The sequence below is a fragment of the Sus scrofa genome, chromosome X, assembly GCF_000003025.6.
Source record: "Sus scrofa isolate TJ Tabasco breed Duroc chromosome X, Sscrofa11.1, whole genome shotgun sequence".
Lineage (NCBI taxonomy): Eukaryota > Metazoa > Chordata > Mammalia > Artiodactyla > Suidae > Sus > Sus scrofa.
In genome coordinates, this window is record NC_010461.5 from 52,154,910 (window position 1) to 52,173,997 (window position 19,088).

At 39.1% G+C, this 19,088-nt stretch overlaps 1 long non-coding RNA gene across 1 annotated transcript; it reads left to right on the forward strand.

Annotated features, from left to right (window-relative positions):
• LOC110257651 lies at positions 14,790-19,026 on the forward strand. The gene is made up of 3 exons (XR_002340541.1): positions 14,790-16,460; positions 17,909-18,047; positions 18,173-19,026. It is a non-coding gene; the product is annotated as an uncharacterized LOC110257651 (long non-coding RNA).

Below are 19,088 nucleotides of genomic sequence, written 5' to 3' on the forward strand. Positions count from 1 at the left end.
GGAATGGCACTGGATGCACCCTTAGGAATCCCTTTACTATTAGAACCATTGCTGCTAAAAGTTTTTTTAAATGGTGCAGAGAAGAACTGGCATTTACTAAGTGGCTACTGTGTGCCAGGAACAAGCCAATCCCTTTCCCACATTTTTTAAAATTTTTTTTCAGTCCCAGCATTCTTATCTCCATAACAAGGAAGTGAAGATATTTGGTCCCTAAGGGCTTTTATAGCTCAGAGAGATTAACTAGTCCATGACCGCTATATTCCTGTTAGAAATCTAAAGCCTTGGAAGATGAAGCATTTTTGCCTCAGGTTGTCCAATGAATAAGTACATTATTCTTCAACTCCAGGCCTGATCAACTGGGGCAAGACTAAGACAGTCTCATCTCAACTAAAAATTAAGTGGACCCATCAGAATTTTGGCACTGCCCAGGAAGAAGATAGGCATAGGGAGACTCCATCTTGGAAGCAGAGGGAGGAAGTCATTTGTGAGCCCTTTGACAGTATGGTTTTGCCTTTAGATGCCAGCAAAGCTTTTCTTAGCAGCAGATATTTACAGGAAGAGCAGAAACTGCAGCACAGTGTTTTGGATAGATAAGCCTTATCTTGGTTGAGGCAGAGGCATTGTAAAGGGGTTAGATATAAAGTCCAAAATCTTTGTGCTTTCATGGGAGAAGACTTGGTGAAAGTTTCAAATTCATTTTCATTTGCTTTCTATAGACCTCTTTTCTTCTTCTCCTCCTCTTCTTCCTCCCCCTTCTTTTCTCTGCAAACCCAAAGTGCTGTACCAATTTATAACCTCAGGCTCAGGCTCAGGCTCAGGTTTACCTTAGTGCTAGTCTTAATATCTATCCATGCTTGAGAAAGAATAGAAGATAAAGGAGAGAAGGAGAGAAAAATGAGAGAGAAAAGAAGGAAGAGAAGATGAGAGAGGAATGTGTAGAAGAAAAAATGAAAAAAAAATGGGAGAGGAGTACAGGGGAAAGAAAGAGAGGGTAATTCTTCTCTTTTACTACTATGTTCACCAATCCTGCCTCACTATGAAACCAACTTCACTGGGTTCTAAGGCTTATCCCATTGATAACAGTGCAACAATTTGGTTACTAAACTTCTCAAACAAATAATCTCAAGGGAAACGAAGTTCATCTGCAAATACCCTGAATCTTTCATAGTCCTTTTTTATTTATTTATTTATTTATTTTTTTGCTTTTTAGGGCCAAACATGAGTTATATGGAAGTCCCCAGGCTAGGTGTCAAATTGGAGCTACAGCTGCTGGCCTACACCACAGCCACAGCAATTCCAGATCCGAGCTTGGTCTTTGACCTACACCACAACTTATACAGCAATTCCAGATCCTTTAACCCACTGAGGGGGTCAAGGAACAAACCCATGTCCTCTTGGATACTAGTTAGGTTCTGTTCCACTGAACCACAATGGGAACTCCTTCCAAAGTCTTTTGAGCCCACTCCAATTTCTAACAGGGGAGAGGGCATAGCTCTTTGTACATAGGAGTAGGGACAAGTGAGAGCCCTCTACCCAAAGCAAAAAATCCCTCTGAGATTTTGTCCTATAAAATTGGCATATTAGGAGTTCCCATCGTGGCACAGTGGTTAACGAATCTGACTAGGAACCATGAGGTTGAGGGTTCAGTCCCTGCCCTTGCTCAGTGGGTTAAGGATCCAGCGTTGCCGTGAGCTGTGGTGTAGGTTGCAAACGCGGCTCGGATCCCGCGTTGCTGTGGCTCTGGCGTAGGCCGGTGGCTACAGCTCCGATTCGACCCCTAGCCTGGGAACCTCCATATGCTGCGGGAGCGGCCCTAGAAATGGCTTATTATAAATTAGCTCTCACTAATCAAAGTAGGAAAGAAGAGAGACTCTCAGAAATCATAAATCTAATTAAGGTGGAATCTCAAGAGGTCTGATTGGATGTTAAAGAAGCTCTAGAAGCAATATCTTATCTGCTGAAATAACACTGAAGGGTGGATGGGGACTCTAGGTGAACATTGGAAAAAAAACAGCATCAAGTGGCCATTGTATGTATGGTAGTGTCTAAGGGACAAAAAAGAAATAGGAGACGCTGGTCCTTCTTTCCACCCCATCGTAGTTGAGGAGATTAGGGGAAGGAAAAATTCATTAAGTTCACCTAATCTCTTTTGTCCTGTCTGTGTTCTCATCAGGCAACATTCTGATTAATTTGGCTTCCAGAATAGATTTTTCTGAGGAAGAGAGAAATTGTTGTTCAAGCAACATGAGCATTCACAGCTGTTTGTACATTATATTTGCTCTGGAATTAAAAATATAAAAAAAAAAACAAATTAAAACCCCTCTTTATTAAATCTGTTCCCTGTGAGTTTGACTTGCATGAGTCAGTTCATTGAATATGGTCAGGTCAACTCCAGGTGTCCTCTCAAAAATGGAGTTTGGAGGTCATGTAAAACTGAATCCTGTGCCCCAAAATGAGAGATCTCTACTTGAGAAGTAAGCCCATATCCTTAGAAAACACTTCTATCTCATTCTTTAATGTCAAAGAACCAATTTATTTATTTTGCATATGGGGACAATGAAGCCCAGAGAGGGTAAGAAACTTGACCAAGTGGATCAATGGCAAAGGCAGAATGTAGGCCTACGTTGTAAACTTGTTCTGCCATTTTCCACACCATTTTTTCCTCTGCCTTCTGTAATCTCTCTTAGCCTGTAACTAAGGATCAAGAGTTATCAGAAAAACAGACATTATATTGATTGAACCTAGTTACTTTTCTAGTAACTTCCCAGGAGCCAGATGTTAATTTCCAGCTTTTCTCATTTTTATTTTATTTTATTTTAAATTTATTTTTTATTGGTATTTCCCCCAACACACTTTTTGTGTGTGTCTGTGTGTGTTGATTAGTGAGCACCTACAAGTCCATTCTCCAAGTCCATGATTTTCTTTTCTGTGGAAAGGTTCATTTGTGCTCTATATTAGATACCAGATATGAGTGATATCATATGGTATTTGTCTTTCTCTTTCTGACTTACTTCTCAGTATAAGGGTCTCTAGTTCCATCCATGTTGCTGCAAATGGCATTATTTCATTCCTCTTTGTGGCTGAGTAGTATTCCGTTGTGTATATATACCACATCTTCCTAATCCAATCATCTGTCGATGGACATTTGGGTTAGTTACATTTCTGTATACTAACAATGAAATATTAGAAATATTAGAAAAGGAATACATAAATACAATACCCTTTAAAATTGCACCATGAAAAATCAAATACCTGGGAATACACCTTTCCAAGGAGGTAAAGGACTTATATGCTGAGAACTATAAAGCATTAATCAAGGAAATTAAAGAAGGTGTAAACAAATGGAAAGATATTCCTTTTGATTTTAGATGGCAAATTTCCCCTCTCTAGCCCCCCTCCTCCAACTGTGGGTTTTCCTTTTCTCTCAGATTTTAATTTCCTCTTTATTCTTAGGATGATTGGAATGTAATTCTGATTGAAATTGTGTTCATTTTTTTTCAAATTTTGTACCAGTATGTCAGTAGGAAGAAAGTAGAGGTTTGGAAGAAAATCCAATTGCTATGCTATCATGTCTTCACTTCTTGTCAGATTCTGAGACTACATTTTTCACCAAGAGCCTACCATGTGCTAGGCATGGAGCCTAAGAAAAGTGATACCCCTGCCATCTGAAGAAATTTGGACTGGGGTAGGATTGGAATTGGAGGGTGAACATGTATGGAAAAGATATTTCAATAGGAATTTTAATCAAATTTAATAAGAATTTACAGAAAGTCTGCTTCATGCTAGAATTTACCCTAGGCTCTGGAAATCCAAAAGCAAGTAAGTCAAGGTCCCTGTCTGATAGATCTCATCTTCTGGCCATATAACCTAAATGTAGTGTGATCAGGCCATAATTGAGGTGTATACATAGTGCAGAAACCTTCTTCTAGGGGAACAAGTAGTGGTCTCCTGGAGGAGGTGATTTTTTTTTTTTTTTTTGTCTTTTGTTGTTGTTGTTGTTGTTGTTGCTATTTCTTGGGCCGCTCCTGCGGCATATGGAGGTTCCCAGGCTAGGGGTCGAATCGGAGCTTAGCCACCGGCCTACGCCAGAGCCACAGCAATGCTGGATCCGAGCCGCGTCTGCAACCTACACCACAGCTCAAGGCAACGCCGGATCGTTAACCCACTGAGCAAGGGCAGGGATCGAACCCGCAACCTCATGGTTCCTAGTCGGATTCGTTAACCACTGCTCCACGACGGGAACTCCCTGAGGGGGTGATTATTGAACTGGGCTTGAAGAGCAAACACAATGTCTCCTGGCAGAATAGATGTTAGGGGGCCAAGAAACTTTCCAGGTCCACAGAGAGTCATATGGAAAATCAGAAGTGTGCTACTAGAGCTTAGAGGGTATTGTAGTTGGAATATAGGATGTGTGGATAAAGATTAACCCATAGGTTGTGGACAAGTTGTGAGGGTTCTGACTACTTGGCTGAGGAATTTTCAACTTTTAGCTTTAGGCAATGGAAAGCCACTGATCCTTTTTAATTTAAGCAGTAGGGTAACACCATTTCAACTGTGTTATTAAAAGGCCATTTTGGCAATAAATACCAAATTTTAAGGAGAAAGACATTATTGATTGAAAATAAACATTATTTTCTTTTCTGTGGAAATGTACATTTGTGCTGTGGCTGCCAGGGGGAAAGAGGGTGGGAGTGGGAGGGACCAGGAGCTTGGGGTTAACAGATGCAAACTATTGCTCTTGGAATGGATTTACAATAAGATCTCACTGTGTAGCATTGAGAACTATGTCTAGATACTTACACTGCGACACAACAATGGGAGGAAAAATTATGTATGCATGTATGCGTAAGGTAACTTGGTCCCATGCCGTACAGTGGAAAAAAATAAAAAAAAGAAAAAAGAAAATAAACATTATGTATATATTTCATTTTCATCTTTTTTTTTTCTTTTTAGAGCCACTCCCATGGCATATGTAGGTTCCCAGACCAGGGGATAAATTTGAGCTACAGCTGCTGGCCTACACCACAGAAACAGCAACTCGGGATCTGAGCCACGCCTGCAACCTACACCACAGCTGATGGCAACACCAGATACCTGACCCACTGAGCAAGGCCAGGGATCTAACCTGCATCCTCCTGGATACTAGTCAGATTCATTTCTGCTGTGCCACAATGGGGAACTCTCTCATTTTCATTATTCATTAAGAACAAGATTATCCTTTCTCTTAATACAGACACTATGGAAGCTGACCTCATTACCACTCATTCATTCAGTTAACATTTCATAAACAGTAATTTACTCTGTGCCCTAAACTGAGGATATAGAAATTATCCAAAAGACAATGTCCTGTAATGAATCCCCAGCTATAATGAGGGTGAGGAAAGGATATAAAAGACCATGTTACAAATAGGTAAGTGTTATAATCAGAGTATTAATAAAATATATATAACGGTGGTCAAAGATGACTGATCTCTCTTTTTGGATTCCCTCCATGGAGATATAGGTTCCCTTCAGGATTATGAGAAATTTTGATGTATAAGGCAATGTACATGAGGACTTAGATATTCAGGGGGATATGCTCAATATTCAATCGAATCTATTAATGTAGAGGTGGGAAAGATAGAGAGCGAGCAACCTGCAGACACATTCATGTATGCACATAGAAAGATACAGAACTTATAGAAACACTAGCATGTAATAGGAAACAGGAAAAGAAAGAGGAATCCATGAAGAAAATTAAGGAGAGTGGTCAGGAAGAAAAAACAATCATAGAAATGTTAAGTAAACAAATTCAACTGTTCTTGCTGAAAAGCACTCTGGATCAGGTGCTGTGTTAGGCATTAGGGAAAAAAAAGAACACATTCCTTGCAATAAGCTGTTATCTGGAAGAAACCTGATCTTTACATCTCATCTGAATGATGATTCTGTGACTTCAATGATATAAGTCATTCTAAAGAGCAGAGAGACATTGAAGAGAATGGGAGCTAGTAGAGAGGCTTTTGGCTTTGTTGATTAGGAGTTCATGGTAATTTCATGACCCTGGATAGCAGGTTCAGTACATAAATGGAGATAGAAAATTTTTAAAAAGTTAAGGTATGGTGAATTAGGAAGTTCAACAATGAGGCAACCTTTAGGAATTACTTTTTGAAGAACTTTGAGTGAACTGAAGAATGATGTGGTGGGCATTACAAAGAGAATTTTTTATTTGGTTGTGATCAACATATGAAGGTCCAGATAGTTGTCATCTGAGAATAGGACATTGGGCTTATGAGCTTTGTGAGTTGAGCCAGTGGAATAGGAAGCAGATGAAGTGAGAGTGGTCTTAATCTCAGTTCTGAAACGCCTTTGTTTGGCTTACAGGGTCAAAGTGGGAAGTTCAAAAAGAGGCATCAGAGGTTGGAGGCTTGTAACTCAGGGAGGAATGCTTGGAGGAAAAGTAGGATAAGGGGAGAGGAAGTTGATTTAAACCACAACTGACATGGTTCAGATGAGATGAGAGGATCAGCTTCCTGTCAGAGGAGCTAGCTCATGGCAAGGGAAGTGAGAGAATTTTTATATTTGCATTCACCCAAAAATAAAAATAATTATCCAATCTGCTTTGTAATAAAAATTGGTATGGTCCAGCCTTGATGCAGTGGATGTTACTAAAATGACTTCCAAGTGACATGTGGTATAGAAGAAAGTTGTTTTGAACTTAAAATCACTCAGGTGCTGAATGACTTGAAGTAAATTATTTGAGCACTCTGAACTTAATTTTTCCTCATCTATGGAAAGGGAAGAAAAACTTTTACCTCACAGAATGGTTGTTAAGAGATTACATGAACCAGGCAGCTTTCTAGGATGTCTGATAGCATCAGTGGGTCAGAGAAGAGGGCCTAACATGTAGTTAAAGACACTCTCAGGCTTCAAAACAGGTCTTTGCTTATCAGGTATTTACTTGACTCTACTAAAAGCATCAGCAGATCCACCTATAAGGTTCAGAGATACTCAGGTTCGGCCTCAAAGGATCCTAGAGTAAAGGCCACCCATGTGGTTCCAAACAGGTGCAGAGAAATTCCTAGCCACATGAAAAAATTTATCCCTCATGTCCATATTGTCATATTACAGTTTAGAAAACTTTTCTCATATGTTAGGTTAGTATTTATATGTAATGTGTGTGTTTAATATATGTTTATAATAAAATTATAAATTGTATAGCAAGGAAAAATAATATAAAATATAAATGCATATAATTAATATTATATGTTATGTATTTAAAAAGTTATATATGATATACTTTACATATATACATATATATATGTGTGTATATATATAGAAGAACCTAGGCCCAAAGAACTTTAATTAGTCTGGATCATCCTTCAGATCTCAGCTATAGACAGTTTAGAAGAAAGACTTAACAGAAGATTAGATTTACTATTATTTCTCTTATAACACCCTATATTTATCCTACATAAGACATATTTTTGTTGTGAGGTTGTTTGGCGAGTGCCTTTTTCTCTCATTAGAACATGAGTTCTAGGAGGGTAAAATCCTGGTCAGTTATATTATCTTTGGTATTTCTATCACCTAAACCAGTTAGCAAATTTATAAATTGGAGAAGGGGGCTCTTAAAGACCATCTAGTACACCACATTTATAAAGAAAAACAAAGGGAATTTCCCAAAGCCATACTACAAGCTTTGGCATAGCTGGGCCTGCAACTCAGGTCTCCTGACACTGTGTCTAGGGCTTTTATTTTATTTTATTTTATTGAATCCTTAATCTTGGTTAATTATGGGTCCCAGGTCATAGGGAACCAAGGTCAAGGGAAGGCCAAGACATTTAGTATTTACATGTCGCCTCATTTTCAGGCCTGTACAACAGGAATAATTATTTTTATTAACAAATATTTATTGAACACCTACTATAAGCAAGGCACTAGGAATGTAGTTGTGAATAAAATAGAATCACTGCCCTCATGAAGATTTGTAGAAGATACAGACAATAAACAAAAATATAAAATGCTAGGAGCAAAGTCAAAAGGCAAATGATAAACTAGTGAAAATATTTGCAATTCTTAGTACAAAGGGAGAGATTTCTCTAATATATAAAAAAACTACCAAACACAATTAAGAAAAAAACAAATCAGCAAATTTATTAAACAAAAAACACCTGAATATAACAGACATAATTCTTTACTTAATGGAGCTTGTAATCTAGTGGGAGAACCCCCTTTCCTCCAAAGCAAGAGATAGTGGCTGGACTGCATGGTTTTAGGGGACCGAAGGAAATGTAAGTTCTTGTGTAGCCCTTCTCATGCCTTGTTAGGTGCACAGCTAATAAATGACTAAATCTCAGCTCTATCATTTACTAAATATATGACTTTGACAGAAAGTGCCTTTTTTTGAGCTTCAGCATCCTCATTTATTTATTGAGAGGAATAGTGTTATAATAGATGTGAGAGTATATGGTATGTAACAAGCACTCATCAAAACATTTTTACTTCCATTTCCCATATCTAATTCTGCCTAGAACTGAGAATAGAGTAGAAATGCCTCTTTTTCTAACAATAGCTAGCTTTTTTGCTTCTTACCTTGTAGTATTTGGCTTTGAGAGGAGTTCTCAGTTATACCACTTTCCTGAGGTACATATTTATTAGTTCAATGTTGAGATGGGGTAATGGATAATCAGAAATATTAGTAATTAACTCAAGGCCCCATAGCTGGAAAGTGGCAAACTGAAACTCAAATCCAAGTCTTTGAATCTCAAGTTCAATGCTCTTGTCTCTATAGCACAAAGACAGCCACCAATCAAGCACCTGCTTTTAGCATTTTTGATATTTTTATTTCCTCCTTAATCTAGTTGTAACACTCTTTTTTTGGTAATACTCTTTATTAGTTACAGACATTTGACATCTACATAGTAGCATCTACTTTTGGGTGAGAAAATGTTCAAGTTGTACATTGGAGATTTTGGGTATAATTCCCTGTGCTGTACAGTGGACCTTGTTGTTTATCCATTCTAAATGAAATAGTTTGCCTCTACTATCCCCAAATTCCCAGTCAATCCCACTTCCCTCCCTCCACCTTGGCAATGACAAGTCTTCCTAGTATGTGTGTGAATCTGTTTGTGTTTTGCAGATTGGTTTATTTGTGCCACGTTTTAGATTCCACATATAAGTGATATTATATGGTATTTATCTTTCTCTTGTTTACTATATTTTTCTTACTTACTTAGTATGAAACAACCTAAATGTCCATCAACAGATATATGGATTAAGAAGATGTGGTGCATATATAAAACGGAATACTACTCAGCTATAAAAAAGAATGGAATGCTATTTGAGGCAACATGGATGCAACTAGAGAGACTATATATTTTAAAGAATGCAATTTTATTCCTTCCAAATATATGGAATGAGCTATTGCAAGTTATTTCCTCCTTCCTTCCTTCCCTATCTATTCAAAATTGTTGGCCAGGGATTTTTACCCTTAGGTGGACCATTGTAGGAAATAGGTAAGAATTGTTGGCTAGTTATTTATGTCATCGATGAAGGAAGTTTCTGAAGGAAGCTTCACTTAAAAAGTGAAGATTATAGCCAGTTTACATTTTAAACCTTTAAATAACTTTCTGGAATCATTGTCTTATTTACTTGATCAATTTTTTTTCTAAGAAGCTAAGCAAGCATTGCCTCAGCTCAGCTCTTCTAATGATCATAAATTGAAAATTAATTGAGGTTTTTAAGGATAAAATTGCCCTTGTAAACCGAAATAATAACTGACTTGAATTAGATATTATATATATTTTTGTTGATTCCTTCAAAATTCCTACCCTTCATAAATTGTTGAATAGCATTTGGATCCTTCTTCTGCCATTTACCATCTGTTTAACTTTAGGCAAGTGTCATGACCTCCCTGAACCTAAGCTCCTCATCTGTCAAACTGGGATAATTTTAGCATCTCCCTCATAAGGTTGTCATGAAGACATTGCATAAACTAGTAATGCAAACAGCTTAAAACTGTACCTGGCACTTAGTAAATTCACAATGTGTGCTAACTATCATATTACAGTACAAATTAATCTCTTAGGTTCAAGGTCTTTGCCTGGTTTGTTCCATTACACACTTGGAAAGTTGGATAGGTCTTGGGCTACTATTATTCTATATGTATATAGATATTCAAAGATAAGCTTATATTTATCCTCTTGCATCAGTGGTCCTTCCATTCACACAAGATCACCATGTTCTTTCCTACCTCTGAACTTTTACTTGTGGTCTTCCTTCTGCCTGGAATGCCCTTCTCTGCCTATTGATCTTAATACCCTTCAAGGCTCCTTTTAAATGCTGCCTCTTATGTGAAGTCTCTAGTCCAGCCAGTTAGAATTAATTTTTATGCCCCTGGCCTAAAGTCCAATATTCCTTGTCTTGAGTATGGAAGGGTACTTTACCACCCATACCTTCTCTGGTTTCTTATGTCTCATTGGGTAAGTTTTAAACCCTCAACATAATATACAGGGCATCCTCAGTTTTCTCTCATGCTTTACCTTTCCTACCTTGCTTTGAGCTATTCTTTCCTTTGCTTACTTCAACCTCTTTATCTTGGACTATGCCACATATTTTCCCATCTCAGAACATTTACACATTATTTCTTCTGCCTAGAATGGCTTTTCACCAATTATTCACTTGGCTCATACCTTCTTTTTCTTCAGTCTCACTTCAAAAGTTACTTCCTATGAGGTTTCCCTGACCTATGCAAACTTGTGGATTAGGTTCCCTTGTGATATGTTTTCCTAGATCTCTGTGATTCTCTGTCTCTGACATATTTACCTGTAATTATTTGTTCAATAACTATTTTCAACCACATTACGAGTGCCAAGAATGTAGGCATCTTATGTGTTTTGTTCTCTGTGTTCTGAGTGTTTCACACCATGCTCGATTATTAGAAAACACTAAATATATATTTGTTGAGTTAATGAATCTAGTCTAGCTGTATTGCAGATATGGAAATACAGAGGCCCATAGAGGGAGAGGGTTTTACTCAAAGTCACACAGGGAATCAGTGGCAGAGGAAAGACTGTAGTCTAGGTCTCATAATTTCAGTGCAGTCCTCTTTTCCATACAACCACCTCTATGATATTACTTGTCCTTTGTACATGCTTATGTATTAGTCTGGATCCTGGATTAGGCAGTAAATTCCTTGAGAGTAGAGACTACTTATACTTCTGCTGTCCAATGTAGATACTATCTACATGTGGTGATTGAACACTGGAAACATGAGTAGTCCAAATTTTTATATACTGTAAGTTTGAAATACGTACCACGATTTAAAGAATGTAAAATATCTCAATAAAACATTTTTACATTGCTTACTGTTAAAATAACATTTTTGGGTGCATTTAGTTAAATAAAATATTCTATCAAAATTACTTTCACCCTTTCATTTCTTCAAATTTTTAATGTGGCTACTAGAAAATTTGTGGTTCACATTATATTTCTATTAGATATACATTACAGCTATGCCATGTATTTATTTTCCCCTTGGTACCAACCATAGGGTTTTGCAGCCAGTAAATGCTCAACACACCCTTGTTGAATAAAGCTGAGCTATGGTTGATAGATTAATTGCTGCTACCTTTCTTATAATTGTCACTGAGTTTGTGGGGAACCTCACAGTGAACCCTCTCTTTCAAGGCCCATGAAGAGTACATGAAGTTCTTCAATCTTGGCCTGGGTGCCCTATAAATTTCATCAGTCTTTGGGTTTCCTTTTAGAGGAAGCCCTGATGCAATCATATACACAGAAATCACCAGGGTTGAGATGGAGTGTGTGGACACTGGCTTCTTGCACAGGAAGTGGCCTTAGCTTTGCAATTGTCCTGGGGCCTTTTCTTGATGGGTTTCTTATCAGAGGTGGGGGTAAGTGGATAGAGAATTGAACTCAGTGTTGAAAGGGTTTTTTTTTTCTTAATTCCTTCATGGAAATGAGGTAAGCAAAGGAATGTGGGGATCTTGGACTATGAGATCGCCTTCATTTGCTTACGCACTGATGCATTCACTCTTTTATTCTTGGCCCTATGAAGAAAGGAAGGGATCAGACACAATTCCTTGGGCAGCTCTTGGTCTTTTTTGGAAAGACATACACATAAATGCAATGTGGACAGTTTTTTGAGACCAGAGGCAGGCAAAGCAGTGAACAATTAACTTTGTCAGGAGAGGTGGTCAGAGGTTTTCCAAAGATAGTGAGCATCATTATTTTCTCATCCTTTTGAATTCAGTTAAAATCTCACTTTTCCAAGAGCCCTTCTAAATACCATCACTCCCTCACTCCCTTTCATGGAAGAATCATGTCTATCTTACATACTTTTCTTTTTTTTTTTCTTTTTTTTTTTTTTGGTCTTTTTGTCTTTTTCTAGGGCCATACCTGTGGCATATGGAGGTTCCAAGGCTAGGGGTCCAGTTGAAGCTATAGCTGCTGGCCTGTGCCAGAACCACAGCAATGCAGGATCTGAGCTGGATCTGCAACCTACACCACAGCTCACAGCAATGCTGGATCCTTAACCCACTAAGCAAGGACAGGGATCGAACCTGAAACCTCATGGTTCTTAGTTGGATTCATTAACCACTCCAATCTTACATACTTTTCTGATAGTACTTTGAATTTTGTCAAATCATTTTTCTCATACTATAGAGATACCTATTTCTTTGGGTGCCTGCCTATATCCCTCTTCCCTCCATCCTGAGAATTCCTCAGGTGGTTGATCCTCAGACAGGCTGTGCATGATTTTTTTAAGGGCCTATAGTTAGTGAGTTACAGAGGTGGGATTATAATACAGGATCTAAGACACAGTGACTCTGTCTCAACACTCAGTGTTCTTTTCATTCCAGCACTGAGTGAATAAATGAAGGCATCTTCAGTGTGGGACTCCATTATTGTCTTCCTGCTTTCCCTATCCAACTCTCTTCTCCCTCATCTCCCTTCTTAAGCATAGTCAAGCCAATGAGCATCCAAAGTGTAAACACTCTGTCTTTTGGTTGGACAATAGATCTAAAGAAAAAAGTCCTTTGTGCTGTTGTTGCAAACTTGACCCTTCCCATCATATTTTGTGTTTGTGAGGTAAAGAGGAACTCTGAAGAGTCCCATGCCATTTGTTCTAATTCAGGCCTTTTCCATAGTTGGCATGATTGCAGAGCCTCCTGGCTCCTAATGCTCTTATTCTTGGACCCACTATGTGGCTCAAATTGGCCACCATTAATTACTACTTTAAGTGAAGACATTGTTTCCACAGGGTGTCTGTTAAAAAGCCAGGAGAGTACCTTAACTGTTAAGTGAGAAAAATAAAGGAATGGGTAGCTAAACTTACTCAATATCTAGGATATGAGTATGGGGGAAGGGCCCCTCCCTAGGAAAGTGCCCACAGGACAACCCTGCCCTTACCCAAAGCTTTAGTCAGAAACCAAAAAGAAAAAGGAACTGAATATTTCTAGAAGCAAGATATGGGGAAACTTGTCTTGAGGACTAAGCCAATAGATTATTCTGATGCAAGGAAGTTTTCTGCAGAGTAGTGAGTGTAAGTGAATCCCTATCCCAGGCTATCCCCAGAGCCTCCAAACCTTGGAACCACAGGAAAGACCATAGTGAGGCAGAGGCAGGGATTGAAAGGGTTATAAAGGAACCAGGGAACATTTGAGTCAGAGAAGCCACTAAGATCATCCAGTTCAACTTCTGCTTGCTAAATGGGAAACTAAGACTAAGGGAGGAAACAGAACTGACAGATCTGGAAGTAGGACATAAAATTCCTGGCTTCCAGGATGTAGTCTTTTCTCTTGAGCCTGAGTTTATATGACTGTATGTAGCTTGAATAGATTATTCACTGAGGCTTGAGTATTTCCAAGAGTCCTACTTCTCCTGTGTAGACCATGGACTGATATTTGGGCACTGAAATCCTTGAAGGTTATCCCTTAAGTATACCCTGAAAGCATAACAGGAATTGCCTCTTCCATCTGCCATGTCATCAGGATTCATGATGTAGAGTACTGAATAATGGAAACCCAAAGTCTTCCTTCCTGGCTGTGAATGGAGACTGCCTAAGGATTGCAAACACAAGGCTCTAAGCCATTCACTTTCTTCTCATACTCGTCATGTCATAGTTGAACTTAAGGGTCAGGCATTATCTTTTCCTTCTTAAGGTCAATTATTTTCCTTGTAACCAACACTGGAGAGTAGAAAAATCTAACATTGGGATTTAGAGAGACCTGAGTGCAAATTCTGACTTCTCCATTATTTCCTAGTTTTGTGTTCCTTAAATAAACTACTTTACTTCTACATATCTCAATTTCCTCATCTATAAGTAGGGATAATAATAGTACCATGCCAGAAGGTTGTTGACTAAATAACATATGTAAAACACATAATAAATGCTTTAATAGATGTGAATTTCCTTTTATCTTTCTGTCTGTAAGTCCCCTGGATGCCATAATGTGACCTGTGTACAGAGCTGTGCCAGCAGGGCCAGCCTCATAGGCATGTGACCTGTAAAGCTTCATGCTTATAAAGACCTCACACTTAATGTTCTGCTGTTGCTATCTTGAATTTGACTTTTTTTCAATAATAGTCCTTTCATTTCCGTTTTTCACTGGGCCCTGAAAATTATGTTCCTCTGCCAGGGGAGGTAAAATGGTTATTTTAGGACCAGGAGGCATTATGACAGGGTGAGAGAACATATTATTTGGAGTTGATAGAAGTGTATTCAAATTCAAGGTGTACCACTAATTTGCTTTTTGATATCAGCCATTTCCATTTATCTTTCAGAGGGTCAGTTTTTCAATTTTGACAATAGGGCTTTTAATCTGATAATGTCTCAGATTTAACATTCCAAGACTTCCTCAGTAAACCTGGAGAAAACTCCTTGGCCATAGGCAAAGCCTAGGACAGCCAGAGCTTTTTGCTGTGACTCTATGCAGCTTGGAGAGTTAGTATCTGTTGGAGATAGCCTGGAAGTGGGTGGGGGCATGTCAGTGGGGACTGTTGCTGCAGTAGGAGACCCTTTCACAACGGCACTGTTTTGTCATTTTGCACCCAGATTTCCGTTGGCTAACCTCAGACTTATCTTCCTCATTTCAGTTTCCTCTTGAAGACACCAAGGGCCCTTCAAAACACAGGACCTTCCTGTTCACAGCATAAAGCCCAATTCCCTCTGGCCTCGGCAGTTTGGATCATCACCAGGGAACCAACCTATGCCTCCTACGAGATGAAAGCACCACTCCAATAACAGGTATAGTATCTACTTGCCCTCTCTGCTAGGATTCTCAAACCGAGGCACTATCCATGACTACCAAATGTGGCTTGGATCTACCAACTCCATTCTTCTTGGACCCTTCTCAGGAATCCTCAGTCAGGGGTGGGGGAGAATAAGGGTCATGTTTATCTTCTGTCCTGGAACTTGTAATGATGAGAAGGGAGGATGACATTTCCTTACCAGATAGACTGCTAAAGAGACAGCCAAATGGAAGTGGAATGTTCTCTAGAACCAGCCGTCAGGCTATTTGAATAGCAGTCCTGGTTTTGCCATTTACTTACTGTGTATCTTTGATTTAGTCCTTTCTCCATTCTAGGACTCTTCTGCAGAGAAGAAGAAGGGAAGGATTAGGTAAATAATGTCTAGAGACTCTTAGTTTTATATCCCCTATTTTGATAGTTGTCAGCCCTCTGTTGAGAAAGGACATGAGAGTGACGCTGAGTAAATATCTTTGGGTGGGGCTGAACAGGAGGCTGAAGTGTGCCTGAAAAAAATCCCATACTGTTCCCAGTATGCGGAAGCCCAACCAGGTCAGTTGCAGGGCAGGTCTTATTGCTTGATATGTAAGTCTTCTGAAGGTAGAGCAGGGAACAAATGATATTTTATGCAACATAACAGACCAAGAGAGGAGCTTTCAGAGTGCCTCAATATCAATCAATGTAGATATCCATGGAAATCCATAGATATACATATTTTTCTTATGGGTCTGGCCAGCCTTTTTCAGCTGAACTTGCTTTCCTTATATACATTATTGGAGAGGCATGGACTAGAACATCAAAAGTATAAATAAAACCAATCTAGTTTCAGCTCAGCCATTGCTTTTTTCATTAATACTGGAGCAAAATGGTCTATAAGGCTTTTATGATTCCAGTGTGTAAGAATCTTTAGCCTCCTTATACCGATCATCCTTCCAATGAAGTCAAAAAAGGTACTCTGTGCTGTGAACATCTCCAGTTCTCCAGAACAATATCCAAGTCTTCTTACTGGAGCTGGTAGCCAATAAGGATGATGATAGATGAAAGTCATCAATCCAGTTCTCTCTCCTCTGCCACTCTGAACTCAACTCTATCAATCATCTTCCTTGGCTGGCCTCTACCCACAGCCCCAGGGATTGAGCCAATATGCCTGTGAACTCCTATATGGGAGGCTCCAGAAAAATCACCAAACACTTTCCTGACAATTTTGCCAGGTAAGTCTTCTTGTTTGCATTTCCAGAGAAGACAACCGAATATCAAAAGACAACTGAAGCCTAAAGGAAAACTTTCCCAAAGCCATGATTAGCCAATTGGTGCCCAAAGCAGAATTAGAATCCATGTTTGTCTGATTCTTTCCATTATGCCATATCTGGTGAACATGATAGTTGCACTGGCTGAAAAAGAAATACTTCTGGGTGGCTTAGAATGGATTGAGTAGGTAGAGAGGGAAACGAGGAGATAGAAAATACACTTTAGAACCTCAGACTTAAAGTCACTTTCAGCTTTCAAATTGGAGGAACATGTTACACCTTTATCTCTTCAACTGAAAGAGTTAAAATAAAAAAAATACACTCTGATTTTTGATGAAAAACAAGTCCCTCTGCCTTGTCTTTGCTGGGACAAGGCCTTCTGGCCTCATGGAACAGTTTTCCATTTCTCGAAATGTTTGCCACTTTTCATGCCAGTATTTAATATAGGCCAGCTATTTTCTCACAGATCAGTTACCACACTTGGGAAAGGGAGGAATTTGACATGGGCAACCTGGAATTTTTAGCAACAGCATCTGGGTATTGCCAAGGGAATTCAGAAGTTCTAGGTCTGATCATGTTCCTGACAGTTTTCTTATTTCCTCTGATGGCTGTGTGTTGAATGAACCCAGTACCACACTGCCAAGTCTACTGCCTACTTTTTTTGACTATCTTGTTCATGTGTCTCCCTTTTCCTGGAGACATACACAGAATAGAGAGGTAAAAGGACCAATAAGGAAAGCTGGACGGCACAATGGTGTGATATAGGGCACATCCCTGAACTGTGAACAACTTTTATGATCTTTAGAAATTCTCATCCCAAGTGTAAGCCTTCGTTCTTCATTTATAACATGAGTGGGTGAAACTATGATGGTCCTTTTATAGCGGCCATTCTTGGAGTCCTATTTAGACAAGCGTACTGTGTTAAGTAATGCTGAGGACATAAGAAATTCCTGTTTTATTTATCATAGCTCTGTTAAATCAATTATCAATGGGCCTTACTTTCCTTGGTAGCTCAAGTACCTTTTTAAAAAAATTTTTGAGCATTCATTATCTATTCCTTGATTCATTATTTTCTTCATTCAAATACTGAACTAAGGGCTTTACATACTATTTTTTATGTCATTCTCATAATAACATAATAACATATTAGGTAGGTACTATACATATACCCATTTTGTGGATGTGGAAAATTAGAGCTCAGATAGATGAAATGATTTATCCAAGCTTTCTCAGCTACTCAATGGCAGAGCCAGACTTCATGTCCATGCTTAACCTCAAAGCTTATGTCCATAACCACAACTCTGTTAGAACATAGCCTGAAAGGAGAGGCATGGATATTACTCTGGCGCTTGGTTTTTTGCTGAGGTCAGGAGGCAGAACAATGACCAATTTTTTCTCTCTCTGCTGTACAGAGAATCCTATTGAAGTTCAAGACCCCTAGAAATGCCACAGTTTAGGACTCATATCTGAGGACCTCCCCTGGTGAACACTGGAACTTCATTTGCAGTATCAACTGGGCCTTTGCTACATACCCTCAGGATCATTCCTCTGGTTAGAAGCCTTATTGACTGTTTTATTTACTTCCTTGTTTTGGTGCTTCAGCTAGTCCCTGTAACCTCTGCAGTTTCCCTGGTGCTTAGAAAGGATGTGACTCCTTTCTCTCTCTTTCCCTCCAGGGCCACATCTCCCAGGAAGATCTCACCTCACCACTGAAGCTCCTGGTCCAACCTGCAATGCCACGCTCCGTGTATTTGACAAGCTGAGTTGGACACTCCATGTAGTAGAGTGTCAGTTTGTCAAATACCCCAAGTGCGGCATATGCCTAGCAGCACCAGGCCAGAACTTCAAGATAAAATAAATAGACTGCCAGCTGGATACAAGAACATCAATCAACTTAGCTTTCAGAGGCTATTTTTGGTAAATTTGATGCTACTAAAGCATTGCACCTGAGAGTGTCAAAGTGAGGCAGCTCTGCTACACACACTGTGGGAGCCCTAGTGGGACACAGTAGTCTTGAAGGAGATATATGAGACCTAGGGATGGAGGTATTCCTTGATTCATTATTTTCTTCATTCACATTCCCCTCTGAGAGTTCCCTAGCAAGGTCATCAGAATTCTTACATAAGGATCATGGCAGGGCTTGGACACTCTGTTTCTTGACACTTAGCCTTGGCTTCTAAACACACTTTGATCTTACCTATGTCTCTCCTTTGCGTTATGCTCTTTCACCTTCTGGGAACATCTTTCTTCATTTCTCTCTTCTTATTCAAAATTTCTCCATACTTTCTGGCTCAGCTGATGGAGTTTTGAAAGTTAAACTCTTTCCTTCTTCATTTTCAAAGCACTCCTTTTCTGGGTATATACTCTTTTATTTCCTACTGCCCAATGGTACCTCTTCAATTATAATGAAATGTTAGAAGATTTTATTTATTTATTTATTTATTTTAAAGATTTTTTTCCTCCTGTTTTTATTTTATTTATTTATTTTTAAGGGCAACACCCATGGCATATGGAGATTCCCAGGCTAGGGGTTGAATCAGAGCTGTGGCCTCTGGCCTATGCCACAGCCACAGCAATGCCAGATCTGAGCCA